General features: G+C 36.8%; 1 protein-coding gene across 1 annotated transcript in view; it reads right to left on the bottom strand.

Moving 5' to 3' along the window:
- The window catches only part of C6H8orf34 (chromosome 6 C8orf34 homolog), a 393,975-nt gene that overhangs the window by 341,741 nt on the left and 35,326 nt on the right, over window positions 1-16,908 (bottom strand). The window lies entirely within an intron of this gene.

Here is a 16,908-nt window from a genome sequence, read left to right as displayed (position 1 = left end):
TTTCTGGAGAATTAGTCTAGTGCATGGAACCCTTATGGAATCTTATACATTGCCCTAGGTGTTCTTTAGGATCGGCTAGAATGGCCCTGGTTGAGGGTTGGCAGGTTATGACAGGTAAGCAAGGTCTACCTGAAGCTTGCATAAAAGCAAGCTCCAGAGTAGCCTCTTGATTCTATTTGAACTCTCTCTGCCACTGATACTTTATTAATTACACTTCTTTTCCCCCTCTTGGTCAGGATGGAATTGTTGATTCCACGGTGCCAGGTCTGGATTCATCCCTGGGAGTCATCTCACATGTCACCAGGGAGATTTTCACCCCTGGATGTCATGTCCCACATAGGGTGGATGGCAATGATTTCACTAGCAGAGTTAGGCTTAGAAAGACTGAGGCCACATCTGAGCAACAGAAAAGGTCTTACAGAAGTAGCTGTTAGGGATGCCTATAGGTAGTCTAAGCTTCTCCACTACCAAAGGATTATTTATTTTTTTTAATATTTTTTGCTTGGGCAGGCAGCAGGAATCGAACCCAGGTCTCTGGCATGGCAGGTGAGAACTCTGCCACTGTGCCACCATCGCCCACCCCTAGACCAGAAGTTTGGAAGAACTGTGGAAGAATGAGCAAAGTGGGGTAAGACTGGTAGACACATCAGAGCAAGGGAGATAGCACAGACCAAGATATTGTGTTTGTTCTTTCTGAGAGCCAGAGAGTATATTCAAATTAATTAACAGAATCATAGGCCAAGGGGAGACTGCATATTCAAGCTAATGAATAGAACCAGAGGCCAAGGTGAATCCATGAGTTCAATAAAGAACTGCCTTTCAATCAACAGCTATTTGAGCTCATCTTCCTCTTCTATCTCCTGTTGCTGACAACTGAGGCTCTAACCCACAGGGAGGGGTCAGGGAATTCTTGACCAATGTCAGCTGCCTGAGAAAGTCTCCATGAAGGGTGTTGGACTCCAACTAGCAGTAGAGTAGAACACAAGGTAACTCCAGACTCCATATCTGGCAGAAGCTGAGGACAAATACCTGCGAGCTAAACTACACTAAAGCATTCAATTTACTCTGGAGTAAAGGTTTCCTTACTTCGGCACTTTGGCTTCCTCTTATGTTTGTATGAAGAAGCTTGATTGCTACTTTCTCTAGTCAACTCACCTAGCCTTCAGAGTCAAGGAAATGCTTGGATGGGAGGATGGAGATGGGGATGGGGATGGGGGGCAGTCTATTCACATAGGGAGAAATCCATCCAAGCTACTCATAATTGACAAACTTTTATTTCATTAAACATATATGAAACGACAACCAAGAACCACCAGAAATTTGATGAAAACTAGTAATGCACAAGTGTATAAAAAAAGAGAAAAACTGAGTCAAGAAGAAACAGAGGTATTTCAGGAAACTACAAAAAACGATAAAAATCGGTATTCTCAGTAGGATCAGCAGCCATGAAACCGAGAAATGTGAAGTAAAATAAAGAGTTCATAGGGATAAAAAATATTATTGCTAAGATCAGAGTATAGATAGAAGGACTGAACAGAAATTTCAAGGCCATGTTAGTGATCTAGAATATAAAATTGGATATATCGGGGGTGCAAGGATAGTTCAATGGTAGAATTCTCGCCTGCCATGCAGGAGACCCAGGTTCAATTTCTGGTCCATGTACTTCTCTCAATAAAACAAACATGCAAAAGAAACAAACAAGCAAAGAAAAATTCAACAAATGGTGCCGCAATAACTGGATACTCATATGGAGAAATAATGAAATATGACCCTGCCACATAGCATACAAAAAAAAATTTAATATATCTACTGGCAAATGAAACAAAAATATTTTTTAAAAATGGTAGAAAATTAGGAAAAATGGAAGGCCCAACATCCTTCCGAGACGTATTTCAGAAGAATACAGAAACAATAAAGATAAGAAAAGAATTAAAGGTAAAAAACATAAATTCCCTAAGTTGAAGAGATACACAAAGCTCAGAATTAAAGGTTAAAAATATGCTGATGAGCCCCTTTCAACATGAAAAATTTGAATGGGCATAGCCCAAATACTAAAGAGTGGGAGAAAGGTTAAAGGTGATGGTGGAGGTAAACAAAGAAGGTAGGTTTTAACAAATGAGTATGACTGCTGAATCATTATATTGATATTTCTTTTAGTCTCCAGTATCCTAGAGCAGATAGAAGTAAAAACCTAAAACTGTGGAATTGCAACCAATACCAAATGCTGTAATCTGTTCTACAACTAATTGTTGTGCTGTACTTTAAAATTTATTGTTTTTTTTGTATATATGTTATTTTTCATGAAAAAAATATCAATTGTGATGATAAAAAAAATGTTTATTCCTTCTAGCCTCCAATGTTCTGGAGCAGCTAAAAGGAAAAATCTGAGAGATGGTATGGTAGCCCATGACAAACTCTGGGATCTGTCCTGTAACTAATTGTTGAAGAGCATTTTGAAAACTATTGCTTTTTTCTTTCTTTGCTTTGTGTACATGTTATATTATACAAAAAAAAAAAAAAAAGTTTAAAAATATGCTGATGAAATGTTTTAGGTTCAAATATAAAAATAAAATAATAAAAAAGATTTCAGAATGGAAAAATGCTACCTATGAAGTAAAGACAATCTGACTGATTAAACTTCTTATTAGGAAACCTAGAGGTTAAAACAGATGAGCAATACCTTTCAGATCCTAAATTGAGGTGAGGGAGGGCAATGACCGTGGAATTCTACAAACATGTCAGGTTACAAATAAAAATGTATAGAGAATAAAATAAGGATATTTTCAGATATACAAGAATTCAGAGTTTCTCTCTCATTTCCTACATGAAAAAAAAATATTCTAGAAGAGATACTCTAGGTAAAAAAAAAGAAATCTAAGAAAAAGTACAATAAAGATAAAAAACTCAAAGGCAGCTGGGTGTGTGCGATTTGATGAAATGTTAGAAAGAAAATTTAAAAAAATTAAAACCTAATTTTTAAAAAGTTCTTCAAGCAATAATATGTCAACAAAATGGGACTACTTTTCATTCTTTGAGTACAATTGCTCTTAGTTCTACAATTACAAAGCAGAAGCAGCTCCTATACACTTCTTGCTCTGGCCTCCACAACCTCCCACTTCTGAAATTCCTGGCCTCCTGCTTCAGTTAACCTTCCTAAGTGTGCCAACCACACCAAGCTCCACAAGATAGAAGATGCTCTCTCCACCCCGCACTCCAGCCCATAAACAAAGCAATCCTCTGAGAAGGACTCACCAGTAGGAATCTTCTATGAGAAGTGTTACCCAAGAAGATCCTCATCTAGCGTGAGCTGATGACCTTTTTAATCCAAACAATTCTAAGGAGGAACCCATCATGCCTCACATATCGGTCCCAATCAAGTTATCAACTCATCAACAGAAACATGAGCTCCCCAGGTTAACATTCAGCCTGTCAGGCCCACAGTCTTCTCTGTGGATTCAGAAATCTCACTCATCTGCAGCCCCTCTCTGTGATCCCAATACCTTCAGCTATGTTCTATAATAGGACCCTATGAGAAGGACTGAACCCATGTTCAAATGTACTAAAGCCAAAGCCACTGGACTGAACTGTCTACATGACCCACAAACCCATTACTTTCCTCTCTGTTCCACATGCAGGCTTTTAGTCCATGATTGGGTCCCCATTACCAGCTCCTGCTCTAGGTTCAGGCCACATTCCCCTTTCTTTTACATTCAACCGTCCACCATGTAAATTAAAATACTGTCTGCAAATCTTATTCTCTGCCTTTTATTTGCTAATATGGGTTTTATGTTCCCATACCTTTGATTCTTGCCTCCAAAAGAAAACTTTTCATGTACTTTATGATACTTTTCACAACCAGAAATTCAGGAAACCTAGAGGGAGTCAACAATAATGAGAACTCTCCAGCAGTTTCATATTAGTAGGAAAATAGGGAAGAGGTTATTTTATCTGTTTTGCAATTTTTTATAAAGCAGGTAATTTGCCTTTATTTTACTTTCTCATGGAATTAAAGAAGTGAGATTGAAAACAAAGTGTTTATTTTTCTTCTAAATTAGTAGCCAGATTTTATTTTGTTTCATTTTGTCTATTCCTCTGTATATTGACACAAAGATGTTTACTAGGGAGAGGAGACTAATCTATTGTCATAAAAAATGGCTATAGAAAGGAATACTATCACAGGTAAATGACCCCTCCTGGACAAATTGTAGGCTACACAGTAAATGTAACTTATCACACAGCTATGTGTTCTCTGTCAGTTAAGAGGTGAATTCCAAGAGTTTGTAGCATGTCCAGGAGAACTGTCCTACTGAACAATAATCCAGGCTGGCCCATGCCTATGAATTTTCAATATTCTAAAGAGATCAGGTTGGGTTACAGGCTTATGATATTTTACTGGGGGGCATGGGTGAACCTAGGGCTCCTAGAATAAAACCAAATTCTTAGGGATTAAAGCAGACCCAAATTCCAGGGATTCAAAAACCTTAAAAGGCGCAGGATTACTTTACTCTCTGCAGACGTCCAACTAAGAGCTCTATGCCAAAATATGCCAAATCTAAGCTAATAGTGATACCAGGCTCCAATCATAAGGTGATGTTTGAACTATGTTAACAATGTACAGTGTTTAAAAACAAACTGATTCACTCATATGCAGTAACTCCAAGGCTTCCAAGAGCTAGGAGAATGCAGAAATGGTTAAAAAAGAGTAGTAAATGGAGAAAATACATCAGGGAGGAATGGGACCATGACCTGATGGCCATGGGAATAAATCCTGTTCTTCAGGCACTCCAGTCCTCCAACAGTCACCACCACAGGCATAAATTTAACATTATGAAAGAGGTATCATCTCCACTTCTACAAAGATAACATCAAAAGGCTTCTTTTGATATTGCTCCCGGTCAAGTCAGTGTCTTCAAGAAATAATTCTACACTTAGAAGCACTGTACTGCACTGATCTGACACTTGCAATGGGGGAAACTTCATCAAGGTGTTTCCATGCTTGAGGCTTCTCAGTGATTGAGGAGGGGTAACAGGATGGGGTCGGCAGGGCTTACTCCCATAGCACCTATATACAGAGATGAAGGTCATTCATTGGTAAATGGTTTCAAATAAAATACACTTATTCATACGGATTTAGTTCTAAAACCTTCATTGCAATTGGGAGTGTTTACTACTGATTCAAGCACACATTCTAATAAATAAGTTTCAAGTTCAAAAATGTACTAAAAGTAGGACCAGCTGCAGAATTATGGATTTTAGAACAGAATGAAAAGGCCAGGGGAAAGCCTTGTTCAAAAATTAGTAAGAGGGCACTGCATCGGTGGCTCAGTGGCAGAAGTCATGCCTGCTGTGCTGGAGACCCAGGTTCGATTCCTGGAGCTTGCCCATGCCAAAAAAAAAAAATTTAATAAGAATGTCAGAACAGCAACAAAGAGCATTAAATCAAGAATGGGGAGTTCTGAGTGTGGGGGTCCTGTGTGACTGATTGCACACATCACATGGCCACAAAGCCAGCCCTGTCTAAAGGAATGTTAGGAGTTGCTGAGTCAGATACTGCTGTGCTGTAAAGTACATTTTCTGTAAATTTCCCCAATGTTAAAATTGCATGATTAGCAAACCAATTCAAATATAGGATGAATATCTCAACAGCATATGAAGCTTTCTCAGACTGCTTCCAAAATTATTTTTTTGATAGGGACATTGTATTATGTAAATAAATTCTTTTAAGTCAAAATAAGTATTCTGTGATAGCACTACTGAATTTTCAAATTATTATTAAATATATCATAGTTTGATCCTGATAACAATTTAATGACACAGTCCTTCCAACTTATGCTAATCAACTTGTGATATATATTTAATATAAATGTATGCTAATTAACCTGTGAGTATATATTTAATATAAATGGGACAGTCTTCACAGATATTAATCATAGGTTCAACTGCAAAACGATTAGCTTTGTTTAAGTATACTTATTAGGCTTTTAAGTTAATTAGAAGGTCCTGTGGACTTCTAATAAAATGGTTACACAGAAAATGTGCTTCTATAATCTATACTTCAAGGATATTAAACTGCTTTAATGGTGGTAGGTATATTTTACTTTTCCTTAAAAAATAAAAAGGACTAAAATAAACCAATAGAAAAATGTACGGGGCAGTTCACAGAAAAAGAATGGCTCTTAAATAGTGCAGTAAAATTTGGCAATATTTTTCAAAAGTAAAAATAGACACAGCATTGGTCCAGCAATTCTAAAATTATAAATGTCCAAGGACAGTTATTGAGCACCATTTAAAATACAAGGATTGTAAACAACCTTAAAGTCTACTGCTAAGATTTTGGTTAAAGAAATTATTATAACCTTTACTTTGGAAGATTATACAATTATTAAACATTTTAAAACAGTTTTTTATATACTCATATGGATCTTCCTCCAAGTTAAGTGAAAAAGATACTTAAATATGAATACAAAGAGGTTGATTTTTAAGGTAACTATACAGAAAACTGGAAGTTGGAAGCCTAATGATGATAGCACTAGGAAAATATGGGTTAAAATGAGAATAGAGAAATAATTTGGGGCTAGGCAAAGGGAGATTGTTTCAATATAAAAGCCGTGAAGAGGAATTAGAAATACAGTGTATGCTGCTGGAACTGAAAATTATACGATAGAGCCTACATGCTTTACAGATGAGATAAATGAAGACCACAAAGATGAAGTATCCTGCCCAAGGTTACAAAGCCACTAAAACTTGTGCTGGGACCATGCTAAGAAATTCATTAAACAGGTATCGAACCCTTTTCTTTTTTACAATCACGTACTAAACTCTATGCTAGGGACCTAGAGGATACTTGGATGAATAGGATATGGCCCTTACTGTTTGGGGGAGGAGGGGCTGGAGACAAAAATATGCAACAAAGGTTACCATTAAGTGTGCAAGGGGCTAAACTTTTCTTTTACCTCCTTAGGAAAAGTTTAGAAGAAAGTGAAAAGTGTATGATTTTATTACATGTACAATAACACTAAAATTAACTTTCATACTTCCTATTCCCTTGCTTTCAGGATCAGAATGCTAGCTTATCACTGGATACACTGGCCAGCATAAGGATGTTAGTATTCTACGACATGAAAACACTACACTTCTGTATAGACACTTGAAGCTGACTGGTTTCCTACTTGGCCTTACCCATCACCCCTCTTTCACTTCACTCTCCTGCTACAGTTCTAATAACACAGTTTTAATTTAGATCATTGTCCATATGTCTCACTCTTCATAGACTGTAAACTCCTAAACCATAAGGACCCAGAATCCTATGTATAGATTTCTCCTAACAGATACCACTGATTTGTACTATATGAAGCTTAATTTTTACCCTTTTTTTTTTTGCTTGATATGGTGAGACAACCTAGGACATAAAAACAAAACATTCCCTTTGAGCATTAGGACTTTGCAATTATTATTTGACCAATGATTCTCAACAGCAAGAGGCTCCATTCCAAACGTCCAGAATCTTGAATTATTAGCTGGAGTGAGTGAGTGAGTGAGTGAGTGAGTGAGTGAGTGAGTGTGTGTGTGTGTGTGTGTGTGTGTGTGTGTGTGTATGTAAGTGCATAGAGGCCAGATTTAGAGAGGGGTGGAAACAAACACAGTAAATCTTGCTCTTTTCCCCGGGTACTATTGTGCAGGGAAAGACCCATGCATGCTCTGTCCTTCATCTGAATCCTCCAGAACATCAGTGTCCATTCCTGGACACACACAGGATCTCACTAGATATTGGAGAGTTATAAAAACCATTTTCTAGCTTTTCCACATATTTTCCAATGATGATATAAATTCTCTTAGTTGAAATGACATAGAGAATTCATATTATTGCCAAATTGCTTGATAGTTTCTCCCAAAGCTACTTAAAAAGTTGTGTGAATTCATACTTTAGGAAAACTATAAAATTTCAACTTTTTAATAAAATAAAATTTTATATCACCAACTGACTCCATGGTATTAGTCATTCAGTTACAGGGATCCCTAACATTTCCAAGAAGCTCATTTGTCAATAGTTAATATTTACTATAGTATAGTCTTTTCTATCAGAGTGACATAACTCAAAAAACAAAATCTGGAAAATTAACTGCAATGCACCATAACTAACAGTGGCCACTAGATGGCAATAGCTAGAACGTCACCATTTTTCAGAAAATTATCTTCACTTAAAATGAGAAGTATGTATTACTTGTAAAGCATATGAGTCCAAATAAGATGGAATTAGCTGTGAAAGCTGTAGAAAATGCTATAAATTCAAAAGCAAAATTATTTTGTGCAATACTTGGCACTTAAAATCAGACAATATTTACCAATGATGTTTGTTTGCTCTCTCAAAAATACCAGGAGTACACTCTCAATTTTACAATCTATGGCATTATTCTTGACTCTTCATTTACCCTCAACCCCCACAGATAATCAAATAACACGCCCAACTGATACACTTCATCAATCTCTCTCTTGATTCTAGTCTTTCCTCTCCAATCCAGATGCCGCCCACTCATTCTGACCACTTTCATCTCTCCCTACATGACTGTAATGTCACTACCTTTGGCTCTGCTCCCTCCCAATCCACTTTCCAAATCAAAGCAAGACTATTTTTGATGCTCTCCGTTAATTATATAACTCACTTACTAAAACCTTTGACTTGCCACCATCAGAACCAAGTACAAAATCCTCAAAATGCTTATAAGGATCTGTATGAACTGACTCTTGCTTAATTCTCTAATTTCATTTCTTGCCACTTCTCTAGTCTTAAATTCTACAATAAAACATGTTCTCTTTCCTTTGGGAGATCTTCTTCCAAAGCTACTCTCTCTTGTGTTTTGTCGTGATGTTCCTTTTCTTCCCCCGCTAGTCTTAGAAGGACACGTCAGAGGAAAAGGAATCCAAAGCACAGCCTTGCAATTCATCATCCATGTCTGTCACTCTAGCCTAGCGTTGCTGTTCTACGGTGGGAAGAAGGTTCAAAGTTAAATTCCTCCCTTTTCACCGACCTGCTCGTGTCCCTGTGCCTTGCTCTACCAAAAATGAGGGATATGAGGGTGTTTTATCTTCTTCAGGGCTTCTTCCATTTACTGCCTGCAACAATGAACTCTCCCAAAAAAGGATTTATCAACATTCCAGTTTTTAATCTTTGATCAAAATCATATTAAATATGGCTAACATTCCTTGAAAGCATATGGAATGATATTAAGAGTATCCTTCAGTGTCAGCTTTAACGAAACTTTCTTCCTTGGTTTTATTTCATTTTCTTAACTGCAACCATTTATTTGGGGAGGGGATAGATCTGCATGTAATTATCAGAAATCCCAAATCTTTTGAAATGATGATGCATTATTTTAAACATCAGAAAAAAACTTAAAATCCTAGAACTACCACAAATAACTATACACAAAAAATTATGCATATAAATATATACACATACACAGAGATATATAACAATATGTGTGTGGATGTTTGTATATTAGAATATACATATCTATGTATATTCACACATATATTTTCTAAAGACCATCTATACTTGACCAACCACCCCCAACGCCTGAGTTTCACTCTTCAACTCAAGTTACTAGCAAAAAGACTATTAATTTATTTGAAATTCACTAAATACTTATGTATTCATATATCTTAGTCTTCAGTATTTTCTTTCTTGACCAAACCCCAAACATTTAGTTTAAGGCACAAGAGAGAACTCATATATCGTTTTACCAATGAAATGAAATTTTGGTTAATTAATTACCTAAAATTAAGAAAGAAATGTTATTCTCTATTATATTACCATAGGAAACATTTCCAAGGTCAATATTCAATACCTGGAGTTTTCCAAAGCCTAGTCTTTATAACCTAAAGCCAAGAACACGATGTTATCACTTTTCAAAAACATAATAACCTATGGGAGAAAACAGGAATACAGTCCCTACACAGGCATATTCTTCAAACCAAGAATAGACTGAGGATGAAGTGCAGTATTCTACTTTAAAGTGGATGCTCCAAGGCTATCCATTTTCTTTTATTTAATTGAAACACTCTTGTAGTTAGCCTTTTTCTAAATAAAATATAATCAGGGCTAGAAAGTATTTGATAACAAAAATATTTTGAAACAAAGACTTGTAATAGAATTTTATCTGTTATATCTACAAAATCTACAAAACTTTTACTTAATATCTGTAAACAGAAAAATAATAGTTTTCACAGAACATATTTTTATATTTTGGAAAAATATATGTTAAGTTACAAATAATCATCCAACTAACATTCTTGTACTCACAACTCAAAAATAACATACATTAATATATATTTTTGTTTTCAATTTTGTAATGTAAAATAAATGAAACAAAAAATGGGAAAGAAAATCACTATCTATTTTCTCTCATACGATTCACTACATAAGCATCTTAGAAAAGAGGTTAAAAGAAAAGTGACCATCATTAGGAATATGTAAGTCTAAAAATAATTTCCATCTAAAGAATCTGTCCTTGAACCAGATTCTGCTTTTTAGGCAAAAATAAATTTATTTCTCTCCTCCAAAGTTCAACAAGACTTTTGGAAAGTAAGCAGAAAAGTAAGGGTCAAATCATCTTTTTTATATTTATCAAAATATCACTTTATTAAGTTTCATCTTCAGATTTTTAATATATAACCTTTGGATGAATAAGTGTCCAAATGTGTGATAAATTCTGAACTCCTAAGTAGCAATCAAAAGATGCTGTCATCCGTGCCCTTTGCAATATAAGTACAAAATAAATTTAAACCTCTTAAAGAAAGAGTCTTCCGTGCCATGTTCAACAATATGGACGGACAGCAAGTATACTTAGTATCAGGTGTGTTTAAAATGTGCCTAAAACTCACAATCACAATGCCTTAAAATCATCTTTGTTTCTTCTACCTAATCTGATATCTCCTGCATGCAGCAGAAACTTTCTTTTAGCAGGTTTCTTACATCTGAGCAGCACTTAATGGTATGCAAAACATTTTTATGTATGTCAACCTCATTTAATTCCTGGCAACTATGCAAGTGTTGTTATTATAACTACTTTAGAGGTAAGACAGCATGCTGCAGAACTGAGCCAGAGACTATGTGTCTTTGTACTTAATAACTGTCTACTTACTATTCCTTTCCCTCATTACATTACAGGCTCCATGAAGACAAGATATTCCTCATCTCCATTTTCTAGTGAAATACATCTTAACAAAATGAGTGCATGCTAAATACAGATGTCAGATCTTATCAGCAAGGATGAAGCTTCAATTCCTTGAATACCTTGTTGGGCAGCACACCTGAAAGTTGGTGTTTTACATGTATTCTTTATCAAGTGTCAATAAATAAGAGTGGCAGTACAGTTACTTGTCAGAAAAGGCTAAGGTGAAACTTAACAGCACTCATCCAAAATTCAGTTTAGAGCAGTGGTTCTCAAAGTGTGATTACTGAATATGCAGCAATATCATGCTTGGGATCCAGAAGTGCAAATATCTGGCCTCACTCCAAAACTCCTGAATCATAAACTCTGAGAATGGGGTCCAGTAATCTGTTCTGAACAAGCCCTCCAGATGACTCTGATACAGGCTGAAGTCTTGAAAACTACTGGCTTAGTGAGACAGTATCCATGGAAGATGGTTTGAAGCACATAAGATACTTCTACTCCTCTAAATATTCTAAAGCTCAGCTTATGTGACTTTTAACCTCTGTAGAACTTCTCTACTTGGATTGTGTTTTGGCATCATGCCACTGACATGCAGGCAGAAAGATTTACTTAAAAAACAGTAACTTTATGAAAATCCATATGCTCAATTCACAATAGATCCAACATTGTATGCCATATTGCCTCACCCTGCTAGACTACACGGGGGGAAAACATAAATAAAGAGTAGAAAAGAAGAGATTACTTTCTACTTCAGAGGAGGGGTGGTTCCTAGCTAATTGCGGTGATTAAGCAAAATTTTTTATGAACCAGAGAAGGAAGAAAGTTGTGTGAGACCCCCATTGGGGCTCTGGAATGCAATACAGAGAGGTTAGAAAGCTTAAAGGCTGAAACTGCCAAACACAAAACGTAAGCAACTTCATTTTGTCGCAAAACCTTTATTTAGGCTTTATGGAGAATTTTTTCCATAGAATAATACGTCAAGAAGAAACACAGTAAATTGAACTTCTGTTTTATCTGAAGAAAGAAAAATTAGTCTGGGAAACAAAAACTAGAAGCAATTTTCATGGAAATCATTGTTGGAAATGATCAGGAGAAAATAACCAACAACAATAGAAAACAATCAGATACTCACTATGACAAAGCTACTAGGAAATGCACAGTCAAGGCAAACCATAAAGCAGTTCCCTAAAAGTTAACAAGTTCTACAACAATCCTAGAAAGCTCAAATTTGTGCTAAATGCCCAAAAATTGGATTAGAGGAAATAACATCATTGTAATGGCATAAAAGAAATTATATTTGGTGCCCCATCATTTACGCCTAGTCATAAGTTCCCATTTCAAATATGGTTTGGAAAAGAGCCAAACTTGCTTCTCCTAAGCTGACATTCTTTTACCAATGCCATGCAGCTTTAGTAACTACCCATTACAGGGGCTCCCTGCCAAAGATTACATACACACATTTTTTTTTTCCCTCATAAGAAAAGTTGTAAGCTATTTCACAAACTTCATAAAATTAGGAGAGCACACAGAATTATGGAAGACAATCTCCCATAGGTGGCCAGATGGCACCTTAGAATCCTGTGTGGAGTGTCTCAGTTGGATACATCACAGAGAGGCCTGGGAGAAGAGATGAAGACCCCTTGAGGTAAACAGAACTGCCTCTCTGAGAAGGAAATACTCAGAATCTATAGTTAGAATCCTTTGTATTTAGAATATTTAAAGAGTTAAAACTGACATTCGGGAGTCACTCCCTTCCCCCTTCCCGAGCTGGCTGAGAGAATTGGACAGGCGGTCCCCTCAAACCGCGGCGACAAGCGCCCACACCACGCACGGCCCCCCGGACCAACTGAGAGAATTGGATCGGAAATCCCCAGGCCACAGAAAATGGTGACGGGGGGGGGGGGCCTTCCAAACCCATGACTCCCCGGGAACGGTGCACTCGCCTGGGCGGGCCGTTGCGGCTGGCGCCCTCCCGCCACGCTTGGCGCCCCAGGCCAACTAGGAAATTTGGACGGGCGCTTTCCCGGGCTGCGGCGGCCAGAGACCCTCCCCGCGTTCGGACCCCGGGCCGGCTGGCACTCTTCCAAGCCGCTTTGGCTAGCGAACCTCCCGGACAGTGAGAGTTTTCCAAAGTTAAAGGACCCATAGCACATTTTACCGGTGGGACCCGCAGGCAAACGTGTGCCACGAGCGCCACCTACTGGGCAGGATAAGAAAAACAGAACCCTGAGATTTCACAGAAAAATCTTACAACCTTGTTGGGTCCGACACCCAGGGAAATCTGTCTAAATGCGCAGACGACAGCAGAAGATAACGGATCATGCTCAAAAAATTGAAAATATGGCCCAGTCAAAGGAACAAACCAATAGTTCAAATGAGATACAAGAGCTGAGACAACTAATGCTGAATATACGAACAGAAATGGAAAACCTCTTCAAAAACGAAATCGACAAATTGAGGGAGGACATGAAGAAGGCATGGGCTGAACATAAAGAAGAAATAGAAAAACTGAAAAAACAAATCACAGAACTTATGGAAGTGAAGCACAAAGTAGAAAAGATGGAAAAAAACAATGGATACCTACAATGATAGATTCAAAGAGACAGAAGATAGAATTAGTGATTTGGAGGATGGAACATCTGAATTCCAAAAAGAAACAGAAACTATCGGGAAAAGAATGGAAAAATTTGAACAGGGTATCAGGGAACTCTAGGACAATATGAAGCGCACAAATATACGTGTAGTGGGTGTCTCAGAAGGAGAGGAGAAGGGAAAAGGAGGAGAAAAACTAATGGAAGAAATTATCACTGAAAATTTCCCAACTCTTATGAAAGACCTAAAATTACAGATCCAAGAAGTGCAGCACACCCCAAAGAGATTAGACCCAAATAGGTGTTCTCCAAGACACTTACTAGTTAGAATGTCAGAGGTCAAAGAGAAAGAGAGGATCTTGAAAGCAGCAAGAGAAAAACAATCCATCACATACAAGGGAAACCCAATAAGACTATGTGTAGATTTCTCAGCAGAAACCATGGAAGCTAGAAGACAGTGGGATGATATATTTAAATTACTAAAAGAGAAAAACTGCCAACCAAGACTCCTATATGCAGCAAAATTGTCCTTCAAAAATGAGGGAGAAATTAAAACATTCTCAGACAAAAAGTCACTGAGAGAATTTGTGACCAAGAGACCAGCTCTGCAAGAAATACTAAAGGGAGCACTAGAGTCAGAAACGAAAAGACAGAAGAGAGAGGTATGGAGAAGAGTGTAGAAAGAAGGAAAGTCAGATATGATATATATAATACAAAAGGCAAAATGGTAGAGGAAAATATTATCCAAACAGTAATAACACTAAATGTTAATGGACTGAATTCCCCAATCAAAAGACATAGACTGGCAGAATGGATTAAAAAACAGGATCCTTCTATATGCTGTCTACAGGAAACACATCTTGGACCCAAAGATAAACATAGGTTGAAAGTGAAAGGTTGGGGAAAGATATTTCATGCAAATAACAACCAGAAAATAGCAGGAGTAGCTATACTAATATCCAACAAGTTAGACTTCAAATGTAAATCAGTTAAAAGAGACAAAGAAGGACACTATATACTAATAAAAGGAACAATTAAACAAGAAGACATAACAATCATAAATATTTACGCACCGAACCAGAATGCCCCAAAATACGTGAGAAATACACTGCAAACACTGAAAAGGGAAATAGACACAAATACCATAATAGCTGGAGACTTCAATTCCCCACTCTCATCAATGGACAGAACATCTAGACAGAGGATCAATAAAGAAATAGAGAATCTGAATATTACTATAAATGAGCTAGACTTAACAGACATTTATAGGACATTACATCCCACAACAGCAGGATACACCTTTTTCTCAAGTGCTCATGGATCATTCTCAAAGATAGACCATATGCTGGGTCACAAAGCAAGTCTTAACAAATTTAAAAAGATTGAAATCATACACAACACTTTCTCGGATCATAAAGGAATGAAGCTGGAAATCAACAATAGGCGGAGTGCCACAAAATTCACAAATACGTGGAGGCTCAACAACACACTCTTAAACAACGAGTGGGTCAAAGAAGAAATTGCAAGAGAAATTAGTAAATACCTCGAGGCGAATGAAAATGAAAAAACAACATATCAAAACTTATGGGATGCAACAAAGGCAGTGCTAAGAGGGAAATGTATTGCCCTAAATGCCTATATCAGAAAAGAAGAAAAGGCAAAAATGCAGGAATTAACTGTTCACTTGGAAGAACTGGAGAAAGAACAGCAAACTAATCCCAACGCAAGCAAAAGGAAAGAAATAACAAAGATCAGAGCAGAAATAAATGAAATTGAAAACATGAAAACAACAGAGAAAATCAATAAGAATGAGAAAATCAATAAGATTGATGGGCCCTTATCAAGATTGACAAAAAGAAGAAGAGAGAGGATGCAAATAAATAAGATCAGAAATGGAAGAGGAGACATAACTACTGACCTCACAGAAATAAAGGAGGTAATAACACGATACTATGAACAACTTTACGCTAATAAATACAACAATTTAGAGGAAATGGACGGGTTCCTGGAAAGACATGAACAACCAACTTTGACTCAAGAAGAAATAGATGACCTCAACAAACCAATCACAAGTAAAGAAATTGAATTAGTCATCTGAAGTCAGATGGCTTCACATGTGAATTCTACCAAACATTACAGAAAGAATTAGTACCAACTCTCCTCAAACTCTTCAAAAAAATCAAAGTGGAGGGTAAACTACCTAATTCATTCTATGAAGCCAACATCACCCTCATACCAAAACCAGGCAAAGATATTACAAGAAAAGAAAACTACAGACCAATCTCTCTAATGAATATAGATGCAAAAATCCTCAATAAAATTCTAGCAAATCGAATCCAGCAACACATTAAAAGAATTATACATCATGACCAAGTAGGATTCATCCCAGGTATGCAAGGATGCTTCAACATAAGAAAATCAATTAATGTAATACACCATATCAACAAATCAAAGCAGAAAAATCACATGATCATCTCAATTGATGCAGAGAAGGCATGATGAAGACAAGATTCAACATCCTTTCCTGTTGAAAACACTTCAAAAGATAGGAATACAAGGGAACTTCCTTAAAATGATAGAGGGAATATATGACAAACCCACAGCTAATATCATCCTCAATGGGGAAAAATTGAAAACTTTCCCCCTAAGATCAGGAACAAGACAAGGATGTCCACTATCACCACTATTATTCAACATTGTGTTGGAGGTTCTAGCCAGAGCAATTAGACAAGAAAAAGAAATACAAGGCATCAAAATTGGAAAGGAAGAAGTAAAACTATCACTGTTTGCAGACGATATGATACTATACGTCGAAAACCCGGAAAAATCCACAACAAAACTACTAGAGCTAATAAATGAGTACAGCAAAGTAGCAGGTTACAAGATCAACATTCAAAAATCTGTAGCATTTCTATACACTAGTAATGAGCAAGCTGAGGGGGAAATCAAGAAACGAATCCCATTTACAATTGCAACTAAAAGAATAAAATACCTAGGAATAAATTTAACTAAAGAGACAAAAAACCTATATAAAGAAAACTACAAAAAACTGTTAAAAGAAATCACAGAAGACCTAAATAGATGGAAGGGCATACTGTGTTCATGGACTGGAAGACTAAATATAGTTAAGATGTCAATCCTAC

This window comes from Tamandua tetradactyla, chromosome 6 (assembly GCF_023851605.1).
Source record: "Tamandua tetradactyla isolate mTamTet1 chromosome 6, mTamTet1.pri, whole genome shotgun sequence".
Classification (NCBI taxonomy): Eukaryota; Metazoa; Chordata; class Mammalia; order Pilosa; family Myrmecophagidae; genus Tamandua; species Tamandua tetradactyla.
This window is presented reverse-complemented; position numbering and strand designations above follow the sequence as displayed.